This window comes from Carlito syrichta, unplaced genomic scaffold (genome assembly GCF_000164805.1).
Source record: "Carlito syrichta isolate Samal-C Ts95f unplaced genomic scaffold, Tarsius_syrichta-2.0.1 Scaffold287939, whole genome shotgun sequence".
Classification (NCBI taxonomy): Eukaryota; Metazoa; Chordata; class Mammalia; order Primates; family Tarsiidae; genus Carlito; species Carlito syrichta.
The window spans coordinates 368,973-394,480 of NW_007232035.1; positions in this window are offsets into that span (position 1 = coordinate 368,973).

The following is a 25,508-nucleotide window of genomic DNA, read 5'->3' on the forward strand; positions in this document are numbered from 1 at the left end:
ATTTGTTTATCAATTCTAATAGTTTTTTGGTGGAATCTTTAGGACTTTTTATATACAAGATTGTGTCATCAGCAAACAGATAGTTTTACTTTTTCCTTTTTGGTTTGGATGACTTTTATTTCTTTTTAAAACCTCATTGCTCCAGCTAGAACTTCGAATACTATGTTGAATAGAAGTGGGCATCCTGTCTAATTTCTGGTCTTGGAGGAAAAGCTTTCTAATCATCAGGAAAATGCAAATGAAAGCCACAAAGGGATATTATCCCACACCTGTTAGAATGACTCTTATTAAATCGACAAAAGGTAAGTGTCGATGAAGGTGTAGAGAAGAGGGAACGCTTGTGTACTGTGGTGGGATTGCAAATTAATACAGCCATTATGGAAAACAATATGGAGGTTCATCAGAAAACTAAAAGTAGAAGCATCACACTCTGCAGTAATACCACTTCTGGGTCTATATCCGAAGGAAATGAAGTCATTTTGCCAAAGAAATATCTGTACTCTCATGTTCACTGCAGCGTTATTCACAATAACTAAGAGATGGAAACAACCTAGGTGTCCATCACCCAATGAATGAATAAAGAAAATGTCTATATACACATGGCGGCACTATTCAGCCTCAGAAAGGGGATACATCCTGCCATTCGCAACAACATGGAACCAGGAGGATATTATGCTAAGTGAATAAGCCAGGCCCAGAAAGACAAAGACTTCATGATCTCACGTGTATGCAGAATCTAAAAACAACTGAAGTCATAGAAATAGAGAGGAGAATGGTGGTGCACAGACGTTGTGGGAGGGGTGTGGATGGATCAAGGGAGATGTTTATCAAAGGATGTCAAGTTGTGCTTAGATGGTAGGAATTAGTTTTAAAGATCGATTTATTGTACAGCATGCTGACTATAATAAATAATAATGTATTGTATATCTCAAAATTGGTTTATGTGTTTTCTCATACCCGTACTCTTACCATGGCTTATTTAGGGGCGCCATGCTGTGAATACCACACTAAGTGGAAACACCGAGTTTTTTCTTGTGTATTTGAAGCCCTCCTTTCTATCTCCCTATGTTTCTCCTGTTTGCATGACTCCTTCATGAATGCAGGGGTTGGTTTTGTTCTTATAAATTGCCTGCTGTACCAAGTGACATAGAAGGTATTAAAATATGTGTTGAACACATAATATAGGTAATTTGGCAATATTGGAAGGTGCTTACCTTTAGAAATGTTGAAAGGATTAAACAGGGCTTTCATTTTAAAAGATGTAAGTGGAGTTAAACAAATTTTAATTATAAGGAGATATATCTTTATTAAACCAGAACAAACGAGCTCAGTTGGTAGAGTCTCTTAAGTAAATTTGTTTTCTGTTATTAAGGTACACACCATTCCCATATAGAGTATTTTCCTGAAGATTATTTTTTTCGGTTATGGGTTCCAGTCCTTATTTATTTATGCATTCCAAAATGGAATAAATGCTGTTAGTACCAACCCATTTTCATTCATGTTAGGTAATATTTCTAAAAGAAGTATTTTCATGAGTTTATTTTTAAAGAGATGATCTGTGCCCTGAAAAAATAAAACATGTTCTATGAGAAAATATTGTTTTACCTTGCCAATAAGTGTTTCTGAAAGCAATGGGTGAGTTGGAAAAGAACACCTTAGTGGAGAGGGAGAGACATCTGGTAGATACTAGTCAGAAAGAATGCAAGAGTCATTGAACACCAGGCCCTGGAGAGGAGTGTTTTGTGTGCCTTCATAAAACAATACCAGCTAAATAAAAATGACAGAGGAAACGGATACTAAAGAACTCAATGCTTACTGATTTGTCTTAGTTAGCAACAGTTAAAACTATTTTAATTGAGATTGAATTTTTGAACATATATTTTTTTTCTCTCTCTTTCTTGAGCTAGCTAGCACCTTTATTTTACTTGTTACCATTTTTTAGCCTTGACACATAAATAAATATGTTTATCAGAAAATAAAACCAATGATGAACTATTCAAGGAGGTGAAGAAAAAGTTTTCTCATAATCTATTTTTATATTGCTATTGACACTCTCTATTAATAAGTAAAATATACAATAATTCAGGATAAAAAATGTTAAGTAATCCATTCTCTAAATGGATCAGTGTATCTGGATTTTGTAATTAAAAGGCAATGGTAATAATTTAGACAAGCTTTTTGTATACATTTTTGGTGCTATAGACTGAAAACTATAAGGAATTGTCTTAAAAACTTTCCATGAAGTTTGTTGGTGTGAAATTTGAATAGTGATAACAAAATAGATTTTGGATTTTTCCTTTTTCTCCCTAAATTTCTGGATCATTTAAATATTTTTTATTGAAGTTAACTCATTAAGTTTTATGTTATGATTTTGAAATTTTTTTCGTCAAGAAATCCAAAGAAGAAAAATTCGCACATTCAATGTAATTCATTTGCTAGAGGATGTGGAGAATTCTTACATAGAATCTTTCTTTTAAAAGACTTATAGCTTAACTGAAATTAAGGAGTTGAAAACTAAAATATGTCAATAAACACCTAGATATAGAAGGAACATACCTCAAAATAGTAAGAGCCATCTACAATAAACCAACAGCTAACATACTGCTAAATGGACAGAAACTGGAAACATTTTCCCTGAAAACTGGAACAAGAAAAGGCTGCCCACTCTCACCCCTCTTGTTCAACATTATATTGGAAGTCCTAGTTCGGGTAATTAGACAAGAGATGAAAATCTAAAGTATCCAAATTGGAAAAGAGGAAGTCAAGTTATCCCTCTTTGCTTATGATATGATCCTATACCTTGAAAATCCAAGAGAATCTGTCAAAAACCTGCTTGCACTGATAAAAGACTTTGGCAAAGCCTCAGGGTACAAAATAAATGTGCAAAAGACAGTTGCATTCCTATACACCAACAACAAGCAGGCAGAGACCCAAATTAAAAGCACAAGCCCATTCACAATAGCCACACAAAAAATGAAATACCTTGACATCTTCCTAACCAGAGAAGTGAAACTAAAAACACTGCTCAAAGAAATCCAAGAAGACACAAACAAATGGAAAAATATTCCATGCTCATGGATAGGAAGAATCAACATTTTTCAAATGTCCATCCTACCCAAGGCAATCTACAGGTTCAATACAATATCCGTTAAATTACCAACATCATTCTTCTCAGACCTGGAAATGACAATACCAAAATTCATATGAAAACATAAACAACCATGAATAGCCAAAACAATCCTTAGCAAAAGAAACAAAGCAGGAGGTATCACACTTCTAGACTTCAAACTTTATTATAAGGCTATAGTAATCAAAACAGTCTGGTCTTCGTACAAGAACAGGCATAAAGACCAATGGAACAGGATAGAGATCCTGGAAGCAAAGTCTCAATTTCTCAACCAACTTATCTTTGACAAAGCCTCCAACAACAACCACTGGGGAGAAGAGAACCTATTCAGTAAATGGTGCTGGGAAACTGGCTGACCACATGCAGAAGATTGAAGCAGGACCCCTACCTGTCACCATACACAAAAATTAACTCTAAATGGATCAAAAACCTAAATGTAAAACCTCAAACTATAAGAAGCTTAGGAAATGCAGGAGACACCCTTATGGAATTTGGAACAGTCAACCAATTCCTGATCAGAACCCTAAGTGTCCATATCATAAAAATAAGTTAAGACAAGTGGGACCTCATCAAACTGACCAGCTTCTGCAAAGCAAAAGAAACCATCAAAAGAGCAGGGAGACAGCTCAAAGAATGGGAAAAAATATTTGCTAATTGTATATCTGACAAAGGCCTAACATTTAGGATCGACAAGAAACTCAAATGCGCTGAAAGGAAAAAAACAAACAACCCCATTAAAAAGTGGGCAAAAGACATGAGTAGACACTTCTCAAAAGAAGATATACAGGGAGCCAACGGACACATAAAAAGTGCTCAGCCTCACTCATCACCAGAGAAATGCAAATCAAAACTACATTAAGATACTAGCTAACCCCAGTAAGAATGGCCATCATTCATAAAACAAACAACAGATGCTGGCGAGGAAGCAGAGAAAAAGGAACACATCTACACTGCTGATGGAAATGCAAACTAGTGTAATCTCTCTGTAAGACAGTGTGGTGACTTCTGGAAGAACTAGAAATTGACCTTCCATATGATGCTACAATTCCTCTAGTGGGAATATACCTGGAGGAACTCAAATCATTCTATAAAAAAGATACCTGCACATGGATATTTGTTGCAGTTCTATCCACAATAGCAAAAACATGGAACCAACCATGCTGCCCATCGAAGCTGGACTGGATTTAAAAATGTGGTACATATACACAATGGAATATTATTCAGTCATAAAGAAGGAGAAACATATGGACTTCACAGCAACTTGGATGGATTTAGAGTTGATTTTACTCAGTGATCTATCACAGAAACAAAGAACAGAGTACCGTATGTTCTCACTCATTAGTGGACCTTTAACAATTATAATACCTTAAGAAAGGGATTGGCAGCAGTGGGAAACTGCCAGGGAAATGGATGTGGGATTGACAGTTGAGGGAAACTGCTAGGGGAGGGAGGGGCACACCTCATCAACAAGGGTACCTGCATAATCAATGTTTGTATACGTAGCCCTGAATTATACCCCACATCTTTAAAATAAAAAAAATAAATATATGTATGTATGTGTATATATATATATATCAATAAAGAGCATACATCATGATAGTGAGATAAATCATATACTGTTTCAAAAATAACAGTAGGAATCACTATGCTATAGATATATAAGGGGGGAGACCCCCTAAAACAAATTTATGAAAAATTGTGCATTTATTCTTACATATTGGTGTATTTAGAGTCTGAATGTCTTCTTGTTTCAACTTTGAGAGGTTGTGTGATGTCAGAAAGTCCTCCATTTCATTTAGGTTACCAAGTTCATTTCCAAATAGGTGTGCACAGTAATCTCTGATAACTTTTATATGTCTTCAGGGTCAATTGTGATTTGATCTTTTGCATTTCTGATTGTGGTTGGTTTTTTTTTTTTCCTCTTTTCTTCTTAGGGGTCTATCAATCTTGTCAATTCTTTCAAAAAAAACAGTTTTTTGTTTTGTTGATTGTTTCTATGATTTTTTGGTCTTCTATGTCCTATATTTTGCTTTTACTTTGGTAATCTGGATTCTTCTGCTGAAGTTAGGGTTTTGGTGGTCTTGTCTTTCCAAGTTATTTTGAGTAAAAAATATTTTATATTAGATCAGTATGTTATTACAAATTGTAGTATAAGTTTATTTTAATAAAATATTTAGTATTGCAACTAGACAAAGCATGTTTTTAAAAATTTTTTTCCACTTCAGTATTCAACCATGTTTAATTAATATTAATTATATTAGTAAACACATGATTGGTCAATAAATAATTTAAGCCATATAATGATGTATTTGGTTTGGTGACTAAATACATATGAAATGTAGAGCTAAATTTAATTATGCCATGAAGTGAAAAATAAAACAGAATCTACTTGGTGTTCTGGTATCCAGGAAAGAAAGTTTATTCATTCAGTCATTTACTCGCTTAACAAATATTTATGAATTGTACCATGTAGCAGAGATTAGCACACAACCAAGGACAATAACTGCTCTCTAGTTTTAACTAACAGTAGCAAATTTCCTTGCCAGCTCACCCACAACCACTTCCAGGGGCTTTTTTGCTCACAGTACCAGCTACAGACATGGGCTGTTACTCAACATTTTATGCTTATGGCATCATCCTTCTCACCACCCCCTTCCAGCTGCTTCTCTTAGGGTCTCGCTTCTCAACAGGTACGTAGACCACCCTCCAACCTAGGCATGGTTTCTGGAAAATGAAGATCTGTGTTAACGAGAGTGCCTGTACTGGGAATTTTAACTAGAACATGCCAAGAGAAGAAGGCAGTAGGTGCCAGAGTTGAAAAGTTGGGGTGTAGAGAGGGGTTGGAGGGGCCATCAAACATCTGAAAGACCAGTTAGGTGGTTTTTCTTCTTTGAGAAATTTGAAGGTCATTCTGCCATGAATCTTCCTTTTTCCTTCTCTTCTTCTATCTGGTAAACCTTGTTTTAAAACTTCAAAAAAAAAAAAAAGGAAAGATCAGTTAAGGACAAACACTCTGATCCAAATCTCTGAGCTGGAGGATGGGGTGTGTGTATGTGTTTGCACATGTGGTAGACACAGTGGTTGGGAGGAGATGAGGAAGTTGATCAGTAGCAAGAGAAGAATAGAAACCTGCTGAAAAGCAGCAAAAATGCCTTGAAGGAGGATGTGGACACATCATCCCTGGAAGGTATAACATCTTCAAGGAAGGATTCTGGGGAAAATCACTCCATCTCCATTTCTGCAGGTTCCAGCAGGTTTGGGATATCTAGCTTGGGCACTAGGCTTGCCAGCTCCTTTTTTTCCTATAGAGGAAGCCCAGCTTTTCTTGAGCCCTATCTTTTAGATAATCCTATCTGAAAATTAACTTGAATTGGAAAACGAAGCGTAAAGAGATTGTCCTGCAATCATTCATAATATAGAGTGTTGTGGGATTCTGGATCAGCCAGGGGTGGGGTCAAGAACAGGCACTCAGCCCTCCCAGGACTAGGTGATAGTCACAATGTGCTTTTAAAAATATCCAGTAATGAAATGTTGCAGTGCTTAAGAGGTCTGTGTAACTCAGGGAGCCAATATTTTCTTTTCTTTTCTTTTTTCAGAACACTCATGGCATTTATTAAGTGTACCATCTTATATGGGTGCAGCTTGTGGTGCCCCCAAATAATTACAATAGTGACATCAAAGATCACTGATCACAGATCACTGCAACAGATATCATAATAATGAGCAAGTTTGAATAATCGAGAGAATTACCGAAATATGGGACAGAAACATAACGTGAGCACACGCTATTAGAAAATGGAGCCTATAGACTTGACCAACACAGGGTCGTCACAAATCTTCAATTTGTAAAAAAGATGCAATATCAGTGCAGCACAACAGAGGGAAACACAGTAGAATGGTGTATGCCTGGATTACTTATTTTTCTCTTAAAAAAAGAAGGAGAATTTCAGTTGGGTTTTGTTTTAAAGTTTGGCCCATAGGTTGGGATGTTGACAGGAAACATAAAACACTGTGAATTACCTGAAGCGATCCAATATTTTCTAAGTGACACGTCATGTTACACATCATGCTACATATCATGTAACACATCATGTCACACAAGCATGCATGAGTAAAAGATCTATTCAAGACAGAGCAATGAACTTTAACATAACAGCACAAAAAGTGCATTGATAAGATTTCAGATTTCACGCGGTGACTAATCTGTAAGAAACTACCATTTGTGGAGTTTTGGCATATCTAGAATTGTAGAATATCTGCAATAATGTAAAATCTTCATTTACTTATTTAAAATACTTGGCCCTTTTCCACTCCGTATTTTTTTTGTTTGTTTTTTTGTTTTGAGTCGGAGTCTCACGTTGTCGCCCAGACTGGAGGGCAGTGGCCGCTCCCGGCCACCGCAGCCTCGACCTGCTGGGCTCTGGCGATCCTTCCGCCTCAGCCTTCTGAGTAGCCGGAATTACAGGCGTGCGCCACCACGCCCGGCTGATTTTTTTTTTTTTTTTGATTTATTGTAGAGATGAGGTCTCGCTGCCCAGGCAGGTCTCGAACCTGCGAGCTCAGGCAATTCACTCACAGCCTCCCAAAGGCGCGGGATGACAGGCTGAGCCACCGAACCCGGCTATACTCCGTATTTGTGACAGTCAGATTTTCCTCATTTTGCTTCAGCCAAAACAACATAAAAGGCAGATCGAATGCAGAGGCATACAAGAGACTCCCGCTGTCTTCCTTTTCTCCAGACGTTAAAGAGATCTGCAAAAACAATATCGTTCTCCTTACCATTTTCTTTTTGCTTTCTTGGGAAATATCATGATTGTTTATCAATAACTACATTACCCATGTTAATGAGGAATGCGCTTACTCTTATTTTAAATGAATGGAAAATAAAGATCTTCATAAGTTTTCCATTTTAATTTTTAGTGTGGTGAATCTGATAGCTATAACCCACATAAGCAAGAACCCTTTGAAGTCCTCAATCAATGGAAGGGGTCTCAGGAAGCGCTGGGCTCTGCTCCATCATCTCTCCTCCGCTGGGAGCCCTGAAGGCTGTCCACGTCTCCATTTCCCAACCCCCTCCCCTCATGCCCTCATCTGGTTCATGAGTATATTGGGGAGGGTATGACTGCCGCCAGAGTCCGAAGAGTCTTGAGGCTTCTTTCAACTCTTCCACTGAAGCGTTGACACAGTCCCCTGGGTGCTTGCACGCCGGTTCCACCGGAGCACTCTTTCTCCCACCCTCAAACGTCTCTTCTTCCCAATCCTTTACCTTTCTGTTTCCTGCTCATCCTTCAGGACACAGCTTCCATCTTCCCTTCCTAGGGTAAGTCTTCCTTGACCTCCATCTCGCTTCTTTTATCACACATCACCTGTTTGTTTTTTTTTTTCTTCTGTTTAATTGCTTACATCTTCTTCCAGCCTTCTCTGCTAGGGCAGTGTAGGAATCACAAAATATTAAACAGCACGCATTTGTTATAGAGCTTGATTTTACTCAACAATCTCTGACCTCACTGGTTTTATTCATCAACTTCACTAGAATGTAATGATCTCGACTTTATTTATTAATCCTCACTCAGAAAATACCAAGGCATTTTATCTTGGATTTTCCTTGACGGGCCCATTGGTAATCAGACCTCTGACTCTTACAGATTCACTTCTATAAAGCAACAGAAATTTAACTTTTCCTAAATCCACAGGGAACTTTACAAAAACAAACAAACACGATTTCCCTTATTTTGTGTCCCGATACTTAAAAATTAGTGTCCCATGGCCTGATATATTTCCGTCTTCCCCTACTCCTGTCATGAGCTCACATGATACTTAAAGATAACTTTATCATAGTTTATGTCCCATAGGACACTGCTATTCATTACTTACATGTATGTCTTCCTGCTTATCTATAAGCTATTTTGGGGAGGGTTCTATTCATGTTTATAAACACAGACCTAAAGCAAGCACATATTCGATGAATAAACAAAGGAATACATATTTTTTCTCATGCTGACACAAAATCTTTGAGAAAAGATGGCTAGACTGGGCTGTCCAGCCTCCTTTGCAGTCAGGATTGCAGAGCGACTGAGTGCTAACAAACAGAAATGATGTGCACCGCTCGTCGGGAAGGCCCTGAACACCCCCCATGAACACTCCCTGGTGCCCCTGCCACTTCCGGCTGATTGGGATCACCCTCTTTGAACTTGGCACCAGTCGTGAAGTCAGAGTTGCTGTGGCTGATCTGCCCTTACCCGCACTGACTTAGAGCATCCCCTGCCCTTGCTGTTTTATGAATGAGGAGTAAACTTTTATTGTGTCAAGTTATACTATACATGCATCTAACATACTGGTTTAGAGGGCATTGTCCCAGTCTCAATGAGTTAGTCTTCCAAATTATCCATCTAATTCAGACCATTCATTCATTCATTAAGCCAGTATCAATGGAGTATTCACCATTTTCACGCTGTCTGTTGTGTGCTGAGGTGCTGAGTGAACAAGTGAACAGTGAACAAGGAATGCATGGATTCTGCCTTCAGACCATAAAAAATAGTGGGATAGACAGACAAATGCTCAAAACATAAACCATCAGCAAAAACAAAATATGTTTGAGTTGTGATAACTGCTATGGAGTAAACAAATAGCATATGAGACTAGGAAAAATTAAAAAACCAAAACAAGGCATGGCTGTGGAGGATTTTAGATGGGTGGAGGCTCAGGAAAGACCTTCCTAGAAGGTGACATGTAAGCCAAGACCTATGGGATGAGAGGACCCATCGTGTGAAGAGGGCGGCCATGATCTTTACAGGCAGAGGGAGTTGGATACAAGGGTTGTAGTGTGAGAAATCACTTGGCAGGTGTGAAGCACTAAAGGTCAGTGTTGCACATGGAATAAGAGATGAGGTCAGGTTGAGCAAAGCTAAGCTCCAGAGCAGTTTTCAGCCATGGAAATGTGCCAACATTCTGGTCCCTCATTTACAAATCTACTCTAGGACTAGCTGAAGATGAGGACACTCATATTCATCTTCTGTTTGCTGTGCCCAGTTATTTCATCATGTGTAGACAGGCATTACTGAAGAGGGAAAAAACCAGAGCCTAAAGCCAAAGTGGCCCAACATATTTGATTGTATTTTTTTAAATTAAGGTCCATCTGGGTTCCTAACGAAATTTTGTAAAACCAAAAAGGATATTCTAGTCTAGTAACTTTACTGATTGATCATTCAAAACTAGAATAAATATTTTTTCTTTCATGAGTTAGATCACTCAGTAAAAAGTTGCAATTTATTGATTAAAAATTTGTCTCATTTAATTACATTATTATTATTATTTTTTGATAACAGCACACATCTAAGACATTGAGGCTGAGATAATAATCATAATCTTTCTTTTTTTTAAACGTTCCAATGACTTCCCACTTCTACAACATCCATTTCAATGATTTTCTTAACAACCGTGTCCAACCTAAGGTTAGCCTCAGTGCTGCTGTGACAAATTACCTTGCGAGTAGCTACTTGTATAATTATCTCCATAGACTTCTCACAGTTTTATGCATGATGTTTTGCCTAAAGGATCCTTCCTTGAATGGTATGAGTTAAGGATACCTAATATAAAAACCATAGGATATCATTTAAACAGCCTTATGTAGATCAAAATGATAACCTTCCATCGCGGAAACAGACCTCAGGCTTCTTCCAATTAATTAATCTTAGCCATTGACAGGAACAATTTGAAAGGCATTCAGCAGGTTGTTGGGCAAATTCAGAATCTACAGAGTTTCTGGCTCAGCAGGCTGATGGATTGGCGTGTCGACTGCCTCAGGGTAACGCCACTGCTGCTTGTCCTGAAAATGTAATCACCATACACAAACAGAGACACTACATCATCCTCCACTTGTTGTTTCTTGGTAGTTTTACCCCGTCGATGGCTAATTCGTTGGCTTTCAAGCCACACAAACTCCATTAAACATCTCTCAGTTGTGTGACATCATAAGAAAACACACATCCTGGGTTTCATTCATTTTTAATACCATGGTGCACAGAGAACTGCTTTACTAAGGTAAATCAGGGGTTTGTGACACGAGTAATCAGAAAATCCTGGGTTCTACATCAAAAGTGAGATAATATGAAGTGCTTTCTATGAAAATGCTGACTTATGCCAGGCACACAATGAGCATGGGATTAATGCTGCCTAACATTATCTTTGCTATTATCAGCTCTTACAAAACCTGCTATAGAGACTGATTGCTTCAAACTACATCAATCAATCAACAAATAGATATTTATTAAGAGCAGTACATGACTAGTTGCTGGTCAATGACGAGCCACTAAGTGTTATAGAAACTCAGAGAGGCAGAATTCACAATGGGGTAGATAAGCTCTCTCTCTCTCTCTCTCTCTCTCTCTCTCTCTCTCTCTCTCTCACACACACACACACACACACACACACACACACACGGTGGGAGGCATTTAAGGCAGAATTTAAAGGATATTTAAATTTTTCATAGGCAGCAAAAGTATGTTTTCTTTCCATTGCATTCCCAAATTGCATTTTACTCTGAAAAATTTCAAAATGACAAAAGAAGTAGGAAGAAGTTATACCTATGAATTCTTGACCTAAATTCCCCATTGTTATTATTAGGTCATTTTGCTCTTTTTTTTTTTTCCCCAATCATTTGAAAGTAAGTTACAGCTAACTTAACCCTACGTGGCCTCTTAATATTTCAGCCTGTATCTGCAAGGAGATAATCACAGTATCGTTAGTTTACCCACGGATATTTAAAAATACTGCCATAATATCATCTAGTATAAAAGTCATCTTCAAATTTTCCCTGTCGTCACAACACTATTTTGTATAGTTTTTATTTTGGCCCAGGAAATAATCAACAAACAAGCATTTGGTAGCTAACAGGGTTGTATCTTAAGTACCAGGTGATTCCCACACCGGTGGAGACTTTTAACACGATTTTCTATACATGGAAGGGTTCACAGTTCAACTGTCCTTAGGTTAACCACTTTGGGGAGTAACAAATCCCCCTAATTGGCTTCTCATTTGATAGGACATTCTAGAAAAAAATCAAGCAGAAAATTAAAGCAATTATATAGGTCACCTTTTAAAGGAAAAAATTGTGTTAATTTTCTGATAATTGAAGAGAGAAAGAGGAAAAAACAGAAGAGGGGATAAATTATTATTGCTGTTCTTTTAATTATATCTGCCTAATTGCTTTACATCCTCCAAGGTGCTTTGTCACTGATGATCTGGACTTAGTGTCACATTGGGAATATAGGAGCCTTTTGGGTAAATATTGTGTTTTCACATTCTGTTGTTAATTTGGAATAGTGAGAAATGCAGAGAGCTATTTCTTTTTTTCCACCTGCATTTTTGTTTGTAGCACATAGACCACATATCTTAGAAAATAAGAAGATAAGGTATTAATGCTTTACAGCTGTTGAGTGATTAGCGAAATGCTCACCAAATGGGATCTCTCACTAGGACTTGGGAACAAGTAATCTTTTTTGACAGATGAACTTACAATTCTCAATTCCATTATACAATGCAGATTTCTTCTTTTTTATTGGTTTCTAATGTCTTGCCTCATAAAATGGTATATTTGATTTCCCATTTTAAAGAATGAAAAATCATTACTGACACTTGATTAAACTGTTTTTCAAAGTGGCACAAGGACCCACTAGGAACTGTATTCTGTGGGTAGGAATACTTTATGCATTAGACTCAGATTTCTTTTTCTAGTTCTAACTTCAAAGGAAAGTCACATTTTCTGATGAATAGTTCGAGATCTTCACCACTGTGATAACTATTATCCATATAAAAATAGTTCTCATAGTCTTATTTAAGAAAAGCTGCTGAATTGAAGTTAGAATTAAGTCCCAAATGAGGCCAGCCTCGGTGACTCAGCCTGTAATTCCAGTACTTTGGGAGGCCCAGGCGAGTGGATTGTCTGAGCCCACAGGTTCGAGACCAACACAGGCAACTTGGTGAGACCTCATCTCTACAATAAAATAAAAAACTAGCTGGGCGTGGTAGCATGCACCTGTGGTTCTGGCTACTTGGAAGGCTGAGGCAGAAGGATCGTCGGAGCCCAGCAGGTCAATGCTGGGGTGGCCGTGAGCACACCACTGCACTCCAGCCTGGGCGAGGAATGAAATTCTGACTCCCTCCCCACCCAACAAAAAAGAAAGCAGGTGAAACTGCTTATGTTTTCCCTGAATTTGAGCCAGATTGTTTCAGGATCTAAACTTCTACCTTATAGCAATTTAGGCACCCTGGGAAAGTGCAGTTTTTTTCTTGATAAACAGAGAATTCCAGTATATTCCTTCATTGCAAGTAGAAAAAGTTCACATCATATGGGAGTTAATAAATACACCTGCAGCATCTCCGTTTATTTTCATCAATAAAGACAAGTTGAAATTGGAAACCCCAGTACTAGTGGGAATGTATACTGTGCAGATACTCTGAGAAACAGTCTGGCAGTCCTTAAAAACATCAAATAGAGTTATCATACGACCCAGCTATTCCACTCCTAGGTATATACTCAAGTGAAATGAACACATATGTCCCCATGGAAACCCGTATATGATTGTTCAAAGCAGCATTTTTCTCGATAGCCCATGATGGAAACAACTCAAATGTCCATCAACTGAGGAATGGACAAATAAGATTTGAGATAACCATACAATGGAATGTTCTTTGGCAATAACGCTATCTGGCAATATTAAAGAGTGAAGTGCTACTCTAAGCTTGATCATGGATGAACCTTGAAAACATTATGCTCAATGAAAGAAACCACTTGCAGAAGAATTTTTTTTATTATTCCATTTATTAAATGTCCAGAATAGGCAATTCTGTAGATTCAGCAAGTAGATTAATTGTTGCTTAGAGTTGGGAGGGTTAGGGGAAAGTGGATAGTGACTGCTGATGAGTACAGGGCTTCTTTTTAGGGTGATGAAAGCATTCTAAAATTGACTGTGGTGATGGTTACACAACTTCATGAATATACTAAAAACCACTGAAGTGTACACTTTAAATGGGTCAGTTGTATGGTATGTGAATTATATCTCAATAAAACCATTTCAAATTGATTAACGTGGGACATGCTAATATTCTACATCATATTAAGTTATATGAATTTGTAACATAATACAATACTTACAATTTAATTTTTATTTTTTTCTAGGAAGGGAGAAGGTGGTGGTTTTGTTACCAGGCAGCCACAAGGAAAATGCACAAAAGTATTCCATAATCATTACTACTTTTGGAAAAGTATTTGAAAAAGATTTCTGTTTAACATATTTGACCGATTAGTATTTGAAGACAAAGCACAAAACTATGATTATATTTTCTGTGCCTATAATAATATGAATGGAACATCGGCAAATCACAATATATACAACTTGAAGATCATTTCTTCATTAGCAACAATGAATAAGGTTAAAATTGCTCTTCTTATAAGCTCTGAGTTCCAGAATATCTTTGGATGATGCCAGTTTTGCTAATGTGACTCACTTATTGAACGTGTTCTAGGAGTAAAAATCACTGCCTCCAACAAAACTCTGTTGGTCTCTTCCTTTCCTTTTGCTTAAAGATACCTTAGACCAACCCTATAAATTTTTTTGTTACTCTCGAAAAGAGAATAATTCAGTTAAGACTCTTGATCTTATCTTCACCCAGCTCAGACTTGTTTCGTAGCTCCAGGAATCTGGGAGTGGAAGCTACAGTCTGTTCTTTCATGTCACCTTCTCTGCTTCATCTTGTTCTAGATTTTCCAGGAACCACAGGGAAGATGGACAATGGGTGGGGGTGGTGACAAACATTTATTTAACTGGATAGTAGATGTCATAGTTTGTGGTTATTCTTGTCTGTTTAGCATTAATTAATACCTGCTCTTTGGCAAGCATCCAAATGTTGACTGTCTCTTGGGACACAAATATAGCTTCAGGAATATCACAGTGTTTCTTGGTGTATCAGTTGGGACAGGACAGTCTTGGTTGCAGTAAAAACAACCCTGTAGAAGTAGTGGCTTAAAAATGAGAAGGTTATTGTTATCCCCTCATGGTCTATGTCCATAATACACAGAAGCTACGGCCTCTGTTCCAAATGTCCACACGAGAGCCCTAGCTGATGGCATGTCAATGGTGATCTCCACATCAGAGAATGCGGGTGGGTCTGACACCAGCAATTAATTCTCAGGTTTTCATAGCAGAGAGTAAGAACAATTCTTGCGGAAAGTAAGAACAATTTTTGATGGGGCCAAATGATACTATTTTGTTGTTCCATTATTAGTAATCTTCAAAAGACCAAGACACCCAAGAATCCTAGTCAAAATTCAACCATGGATTTCTCGGTAGCATCTTGTGATTTTATACCTTAGTCTGTTCAACAGAGTGTTATTACATCTTCAGGAACAGTTGTGAACAAAACTTTAACATTAGAGAGTAAAAGTCAAAAGGTTTAAAGTAGTTAATGCTACAAGAATATGAAATACCCAGTGAAGTGCAAAAGCTAATTCAACTGCTTGACCACTTACTGTAATTACTAAGTTCTTCTCGTTGACTGGAGCTGAACCAAAAGGTTTTTAATGATACTTTTAACTTTTGATTTTTTTAAAAATATAATAATGCAAAAAATCCTTTTTGTGTAATTTCACAACCTTAGAAGATTACTTTCTCAAGTCATGTGGCTAATAAAATCAAGTCTTATTTCTCATCAAATAGACACATTAGTTCACTGTTTCTCAAACTACTGTTTCATGTAAAAAAAACAGTGTATCGTGCTTTCTTCTGCCCAGGCCAGCTCTGGCAGATCTCCCTTTCTGTTCTCTCTTATTTCTCTAATAAACTTTGTTTAAAAACTTTTTTTAAAAGGCAGTATAATTCTGTCTTTGGATCTCAAGTTCAGACTCAGTTTATTAACTGTCTATGAAAATTGCAATATAAACTAGGCCAAAGTCTAGTGAATACTACCTACTCTGAAGATCAAACACACTTACTTTAAAATGTCATATTGGAGATCTCAATAGTTTTAAAACATGAGTGTTTCATGACCCCATTATTACATTTTTAGGAATTTTATTCTAAATAAACAATTTGAGAGATACAATAAGATTTCTGAAAAAAAATGTTCAGGCGAGTGCTACCTATTACAGGGAAAATCAGATACTATAAAAATGCTCATCAAAAGGAGATTCATCAAATAAACAAACTTGCACTACATTTATTGGAGGAATACTGCTACCAAAGAAATCAGATTGTGGAAAAATATTTATTGGCATAAAAAAGTGAAGAAAGCAGCTTACAAAACAGTATGTTCAGTATGTGTTAACTTCATATTGGGTCATTCATTTACTTATAGAAGAACAATCACGAAAGCCAACTATGTGAAATTTGCTCTGATGAGCTCTGGGATAAAATACACAGTGTAGGGGGAAACAGACAAATACAGTCAGATGTTAAGATTGCCGTGAATGGTTATCTCAGGCCAGGTTTCTAGAGTTCATTGGGAGCGCATTCCCCTGAGTTTATTTGCAAGGATTTCTCCACGCCAATGCTAAGATCCCATTGGGCGGCAGGACTTCTTATGTCACAGCTCAGGACACTAGTCAGCTACTCTAGCAAACCAGGTGGAAGCCATTTATGACCTAGCCTCAAAAGGCACATGACACCACTTCTGCCTACTCGATGAGTTAACCAGTAACTACATTTGGTTCAGATTCAAGGGGAGAGGTCCAGTGCTCAGCCTTCAGTGAGACAATGCCAAAGAATCTGGGGTCGTAGCTTGAAGCCACCACAGGTAACAAGTGGACGGCCTCATGAATTAAGTTACAGAGGCTCAGTTTTAATTTTTATTAAAATTTAATTTGATTTTTAACATTAGTTCTAAGAGTCATGAAGCATCATTGAACCACGTCAAGCAGCGAAACAGCTAGATTGTGTGTCGGCTCATGGGAATGAAAATGGAGAAAGTTCAGGATTAGACATCATAAAACAAGGCTAGTTAGTGAAAGGAACCAGACAAGACAAGAGATGCAGGGCCTTTGGATGAAGTTGCTAGTCTTGAGATATTTCAAAAATAGAATCTGTAGCATCAAGAAGAGAGATAACTTTCTAGAGTTAGTCTTTTGTGGAGAGGAATAACGGAAGTCTGGAGAAAAATTCCACCTCGGACATGTCCAGTTTGAGTCCTTGACAAACTTCTAGAAGAGATGCCAGGTACACAATTAGATAGAAAGTCCTGGAGCTTTGAAAAGAGGTCTGAATTACAGAAGCGAGCTTTTCATTAAAAAAATGAGAATAAACATATTTAACAGCATATTGAATGACACTTTTCTTGTTGCCTCAGTTCTCATTAAAGCCCCAAAGCTGGGCCCAGAATGCAGGAGCACATGCTACAATGCTCAAAGTATAGAGCATCGAGGAGATGCCAGACCACTAGCCAGCTCTTATTGCAAAATGAAGTGGCCCCAAGGGGTCCTGTGATTGCCACCCCATCACCTCAGAGCCACGGAAGTACAGAGTTCACAAAAAGAAACTGTTTCCTCCTCCTTCCTACAGGAAAGAGGAGAGGGTGGTCCTCAAAGTCATGTGAGAGTGTGTCTAGAAAAGTCTCTTGGAAAGCACAGGGGTGCCTGTAAGCAGAAAGTAGGAAGGTAAAATTTACATCTCATCTTCTGATTGGATGTTTACTTAGCAGGGTTGTCGATCTGGCCTTAGCCTACCTATGCAAGGGAAAAGAGGGCAAGAAAGAAGATCACGACAATAAGATGGCCCAGATTCATGTTGTCTCTCATAGCAAGAGCAGGCAGGGAGTTGAAGCCTCAATTTATGCAGGAAAACGCCAGGCATGCGCCTTTCTGGTCATATGAATGTAGATAGCCTGCCCAGCAAAGGGGTCTTCAGAGCAAGGGTCTGTGGATGACGTGCTGGCGAGGACTGGTAGAAAAGATTCATCCACCAAAGAACCAGCTCCCATGGTTCACACATGCCCCATGGAAGGGCTAGCCTTGGACACCTACTTCCAGGCGTGTCACTCAGAGCAACTGCAATGACCCACAGATGGTTTTACAGTCTCCTTGCTCAGCAAAACCCTGTTTGGCTTTTTACCCCATTTCTACCTCCTCCTCGCTTCCTATGCCCCAATAGCAGATCTAGAACAAGGCAGAGAGAGAAATGGAAAAGCAGGAGCTGGAGAGAAGGGAAAGAAGAGAAGAGTTTGACTGTAAGGAACACTTTTCATAACTCAAAGGAAAGCAACATTGTTCTGTAGCAGGCTCTGTCTAGTTGCTTTACAAGCATTAATTGGATCAACTCACAACAGCTCTATCAGGCAAACACGATTTCTATCACCATTTTATAGGTAAGGAAACAGACAGAGAGATGTCATCCATTTTCCCGAGCTCACACAACCTGAAGTGTCAGGCTAGCTTGCTCATGGGCCCGTCATCTCAGCCACTACGTGATACGACGTTTCTGCATGCCAAGGACTGAAAGTGGAGACTTGTGAGTATTGCTGAGGTGATTGGAAATGGAAAAATTCGGAAGTAAAATCATTTAATGATTGAACTCTGACAAGTTCAGACCAATCTGGACTGGAAATGTGCAACGTCAGTAAATGATAATACAGGCAAATATATACATAGAAATTATTTGAGAATGTTCACCAAAATCTTAACAGCAATTATCACTAGGAGGTAGAATTATGACTAACTGTTAGGTTTTCTTTGTATATTTTAGTTCTCCTCCCCAGTTGTCTACCATGAATAAATACATAACACTGGTAAACGTTAACTAGAAGAAAGACAGCAAAAATTAGATAAGCAGTCACAAGTTAAATCTAAATTCAAAACACACCATTGACCACCTAATTGCGTTTTCTTTTTGTAATTAAAGTGAAAGAATTTAGTGAAGTTATCATATTCTTAGGAATTTTTCTCATGATTGGTAAAGCAGACGGAAAGGCAGAGAGAACTAAATAATCACTACCAGCAAATTCCATGGGGGAAGGAATTCCATGTTTGCTTGGCTCACCCTCCTGTCCTCAACAGCTAGCCCAATACCCGCTGCAGACTACCTCATGGTCTTGGTGTCCCGATGGCCTCAGTGACCCGGTTGTAATGGCGAATTGCAATGCCCGGTATACGCGGTGGCACACGGTGACTGCAGACATGCCTGGGAGGTCCCTGGTACCCAGCAGAGATGGGGCTAATTTAGAGGAGAAGCAAAAAGGGCAGAGAGCACTAGGGTGATGAAACAGGTGATAGGTGCTTAGGGATCTTCATAAGCCCTTCAGAAGGGGTGCACATTTTGGAGAGCCGAGGCCCTGCATGAACAAATGGGGGCAAAAATGAAGTGACATCAAAGACGTGATCGTCAACGCTATATCATCTATATATAGATGATATATACATATATAAACGGGTGCAAGGCAGTAAAACAAACTGCTTGCAAAGCCAGCTAGTGCTTAACTATGAATTTTGTGGCTGAACATACATCAGACTTCAAATCAGTTAGTGGAATATCCTTCTAGAATAACACATACAGATATTCTGACCATTATCTGAAACTTGGAGTTTTTGTCTAAAGTTTTGACTTTGCATAGATATGATATTCCTAATTTTATAAACAAAGTCAGAAACTCAGTACTTTGAGCATAGATTGGTCTAAATGCCAGAATGTCCTAAAGAGGTAAAAATATTTTAGCATTCACTGTCACCCACCAGCCCTTGGTCAAGAATAATGATCAGTTCGAAGTATATATAAATTGTTGCTCCTGGGTTTTTTAAAAATTATTCTTTTATTGTTGCTGTTTAGTAAACTATAGTTTTTCATAAACACCGGGAAAATCCAGGCATTGGTCAGAGGTCAGATAGTGGAACCTTAGTGGAATTCAAATTAGCCCAATTTAATTGTAAGAATCATCTACATTGTACCACTTTACCATTGTAAAGGTCTAGCTACTTGTCCCGTGCACAGAGTATGTAGATAGATAGCCACCGATTTTATTTTAATTATCACCTTTCACGCAATTTAGGGAGTTTGAAACCAGATGTGTCTATCTAGAACAACTGTCCCATCAATCACTAGGATTCCTGGATTATTTTCCTGACCTGGTATAAAGGCAGAGTCAGAAAAATTTTGGCAGTTGTTTAGTGCCATCTAGTGGATCATTTGTGGAGAGCAAAAAATTTTTAAAGTTTGTTTACCAAAAAGGTTTGATGCACTTTATGATGTATAAAATGACTAAATGTATATCATTTTAATTTCAGGTTTTATAAATTAGGAAAAATGGAGCTCCCAAATTCTAGATTTGTTTGTTATTTCATTAAATAACCAGTTTTTAAATTAGCTAAGAAATACATTAAGATTATCCAAATAGCTTGCAATCACTCTCTCACTGAAAAAAATTGAAGTTCTCAAACCTAATTTAGAACTACCCAATGCATATTTTTTATTAAGCAAAAGTGTTCATTTATGCTATTCAGAAAAAGTGAGTTGATAGAGCCATTAAGTGTACAAGTGTTAATAACAAGAAGGTAATTTCTTACAAAATTACTTGGTTTGGCAAGCATATGATTTACTATACACAAATATTTTAAGGAAATAACCCAGCATATTTTAGCATAAGATTTATGATGTTATTCTATAAAATGTTGGTCTCTATTAGTTCCAGGACCAGAACACCAGTTTATCTTGTGCTATTATTAAGTAAAATTCCATTAAAAATAATCACTTTTTCTAGCTCAACATATAATACGTGTGTATCTATTGGTCAACATCACTTACTGAATATTAGGTACACCCCCATCTGGGGGTGACAAATGGATAGAAAAACATCTTTGGCCAGAATGTAGTGCATGAGCACAGTTGAAAATATAGTGGGATGCAAACACCCAGAGTTCATGTGCATTAAAAATCCAGAGACTTTCTCTCACCTTAACTGACAAGAGCTTGGTAATTATAAGAGTTATGCAGACTTGAAATGCATTCTCTTGTGAGATAGGGCTCTCTCTTCCACTAAAGAGCCAGCCCTTGGTCAAGAATAATGATCAGTTTGAAGTACATATAAATTGTTGCTCCCGGGATTCTTTTTTATTATTCTTTTCTTATTGCTGTTTCGTAAACTATAGTTTTTCATAAACACCAAGAAAATCTAGGCATTGGTCTGAGTCAGATAGTAGAAACTTAGTGGGATTCAAATGAGCCCAACTTAATCATAAGAATCATCTACACTGTACCACGTGTGTAAAGGTCTAGCTACTTGCCCTATGCACAGAGTATATAGAGTAGACAGCCACCGACTGTATTTTAATGATCACCTTGCATGCAATTTGTGACTTTGAAACTAGGTGTGTCTTTCTAGAACAACTGTCCCGTCAATCATTAGGATTCCTGGATTATGTTCCTGATGATGGTGATGGTGGTGATGGCCATAATGCTGATCATGGTGACAATGACAACGATTATGGCATTATAAGAGAAATACTACTGAAAGCCTTATCTTGTACCAAAAACTGTCCTCACTATTTTTCATGAATTATATTAACCTTTTCCATAAGCATGGGAGCTGGTAATGTCAGTTTTCCCATTTTCTAGAACAGAGAGAAAAGGTAGACTGTGATAGAATCATACATCTAGGACAAGGGTGGAAGGATTTGAATTCACATATGTCTGCACCCAGAACCACACTCTCACCGTTGCTCTGTTTTCAATTGCGGCAATTATAAGCTACTTACCATCGTATTCATCCGTTTCATTTCACTGAATGATAAAGGAGTTTCTGGTGTTACGTGTGTGGTTGAATTAAAAGGCCCCTGGATAGCTTTGAAATTCTAAAACAGTGTTTCGGTGTCAGAATCTTTTCATATTAGACAAAAGCAATAAGAGGACCATGTGTTTTTGATCTCTAAGACATCAGCGTAGAAGTCCTCTTGTGAATAAGAGTTGGCATAGAACTTGAGCATGACATGTACAGTTTACACTGTCATCATCTGAGTTGCCAGGAAAATAAACTCCTTCCCTAGTCCTGGGGGACCTCAATGTGTCAGTCTGGGCTCCGTCACCCAAACAGATGCTGACAAATGGCCAATGTTTAGTCATTCAGATGCTCCTGCCTGAGATTCCGAATCATATATAAATGATGAAAGGAAAAAGGAATGACTGCCATCTACAATGGTGGTCATGCTGGAGAGTCCTGCTGATGGTCCTACTCAAAGTTGATGTCCTTAGCTCTCTAGTAGTTTACCAGCCTGGCTCTGGCAGTCTCTCATTCATCCTGTGAGCCCTTGAGATGCTTCCAATAAGTTCTCTTTCTGCTCAAGATGATGAGAATCAGTTTCTGTTGCTTGCAGCTAAGAACCTTGATGGACACCCCACTCCTCACCCAAAGCAGCGACCCCTATGGCTGCTATTTGCCAATGTCAAATAGAACATTTTTTGCTATTTCCAATAAATTGCTCATAAAAATGAGTATAATTGATTATGTTTTTTCAGTGTAATAGAAAAACAGTTATGAAAAAATTTGCTGACCTGACATCTCAGACTAGAGATTTTACCATAACTGTGCTGTAATTTTTCATTGCGTCTCAGAACAAATGTGATTTTCCTTCACTTACAGAAGGATTATTGCTTTCAATTTATTGCAGAGTGTGAGACGAGATAATACAAGTGAGAGATCGAATGCTCTTTTTTCTCCTGTAATATTAGGGTGTGGACTTAGGAGAATGCAACAATGCATTACTGCATCTTATGGATTTTCACACAGACGCGAGGCAGTATAGCACAATAGTACTATGGATTGTGGGTCTGCAGTCAGCCTGGGTTTGAATGAATCTCTGCTCTAATTATCATGTGCAATCTTAGGCAAGTTACTTAACTTCTCTGTGCCTAGTTACATGGTAACTACTCAAATGGTGGCTACAATAGTAAACGTCATTACTATAGATCACATTTATTTTTCTCTTTGCATAATTTTTCATAATTTACCATACAAATGATGATAATAAAAAGAGAACTTAAAATTGTGATGGAAAGCTTACACCTAAGTAACTTAAGGAGTCAAAATGCTTATAATTTTCTGTTAATACCTTGGAAAAAGAAAAATAAAAATGCACACAATTAAGGCAGAAGAAGAATGCATAAAAATAATTGTTTCTGCTGAGGAAGAAATAATTTTCACAAAGTTGGCTCCCAATCACTTTTTGTTTACATTTATTGTTATAATATAGACTAAAAGTATACAATATTATTCAGTGCATCAAAATATAGCATTGGTACAGTGTTCTCAAGATCTTATTTCAGATTCGCTGTTTTTTCCATTATATCCTTTTTCTGTTTCAAATTGGGTATTTAGAAAGTCGCTAAGCTATTTCTGAAACTTTCCTACAAGTCTAAAATTAGTTTAGAATAAAACAATCATTTTTGAGTACAACAAAGAACCCCAAATGGAAAAGTTTAGAAGAGCAAAAATGCTTTCTTTTTCTCTTTAAAGAAACATGCTGAATAAAAGTGTTGACAAGAAATTAAATTATGTAAAAGGAGAGTTTTGCACACAACATTTTAGTAGAGGAGCTCTGAATCTCGTCTGCTCATAAACAACTGCTGAAGAGTTACTATGTGTGTGGCAATGTAGCAGAAGCACAATAGTGGCTGACAGTAAGGTCTAGAATCATGCTAGTCTAAAGCAAAATTTTAAACAAATACTGTTGCTAGCCTTATCAATCCCCCCATCACGTTTAGCCTGAATTCTTTGCGTTGTTTTTAATTGGCCTCGTCTGTCTCTACGTGTATCTCTCTCTGATCCTTCCTGCAGGACATGTGACTGTTCTAGGACACAGCTTTCCCCATTTCCCTTCCCTGCTTTCAACTGCCTTGGCCTCTGCATCAACTAGGGCAGCTTTTCTCTCACTCTGTGGTCCATGGACCACCTACAGGCAAATCACCTCGAATGAATGATATTAACACTGATTCTTGGATGGAACATCAGACCTACAGCATCAGAATCTCTGGACATTGGTCTCAGGAATTGATACTCTGAAGAGCACTCGAAGTCTAACTGGTAAGAACTCCAGGATTTGGTTTGGTTTGACTATCTATACTTGACATCCAAGACACCCTTACCTTCTGCACTGTGTTCTCTCTCCAATTTGCCTTGATGTCAATCTGAGAAGAGAGTCTTGGAAATTTTTTTGGCATATTAGAATACATATTCTCACGCTCGGTTACATTGTTTTATTTAAATAACAAATGATATCTTTCTTACTAATTTCCTTCAGATTTTGACTGCAGCAACAGGGTGAAAGGCAAGAAAGCCAGCAGTGATGTGACTGAATTTTCTAAGAGTCAAACGAGAAAAGGACTTAGGATATATGATTTTACTGTATGCAAGTTAAATAAAATGATAAGACATTTCTTGCTATTTGAGTCTATATCTACAAAGTGAAGGCCACAAACTGGGTACAATACACCAAAACATGTAAGTTAAATGTTTGAAAACAGCATTTTTTTTTGCCCTGAAGGCAACTCAGATTTCAGCATCAGATAGATGAGTAGCAAGACCCAGACGCCCTGCCTGTCCGAATTGAGGGGACAGGCATCACGGTGGCAATCCTGGGGACAAGAGCCAGAGTCTCGTGAGAGTGCCAGGCAACAAAACAGATGGAACCAACAAAAGAACACAAAGCAGGGCTGAGCTAGCTGCGCACGTGTCAGGGCCAGCAGCAGACAGCCACAAACATGTGCTTCGAGTCAACGTGACCAAGGGACTCAGGGATGAGAGGACGGGCAATTAGAGATAAGTTTTACCCACTTTTCACCTTGTACCCTATGAGAGTCAGAGTTTAGCGATTCTAGTTGGAACATCTACAAGACACAACCATGGAAAAATCAGGGGCAATGAATAGACCCTGGCTGGTGCTAAAATCCACAGCTCAGGGAGGAGCAGGAACAGGACTGGACTGAGTTCCCTCCCCTACCCATTACCAGGTGCTTGATAGAATCTAGCCTTTGACGTGTCTTACATTAAAAATAAAATTAACAACACTGTGTTTTGTTTCATTGTTTCTAATGGTATGAACAAAAAATCTTGTGACACAAATTTTTACAAAAATATTAGGCCATCACTAGTGAGATAAATTCTTGTTTTTCTCCTTCCCCTGAAATGGAAAATATAATTCCACGCTCGATGGGGGAATCCTGACTTCAAACAGATTATTTGAGATTGTCCTAAGAATATCTCTTGTATGTATCTGTTCACACAGTCTCCGAACTGCCACCCCAGTCTATGCAGAGTCCATCTCCCCAGCCAAAAAGTTGAGGAGTTCACAGATTGGTCCCTGCCCGTGGTTAGACAAGGGTGAGATAGTGCTTGTTCCTCTGTGGACCATTTCTAC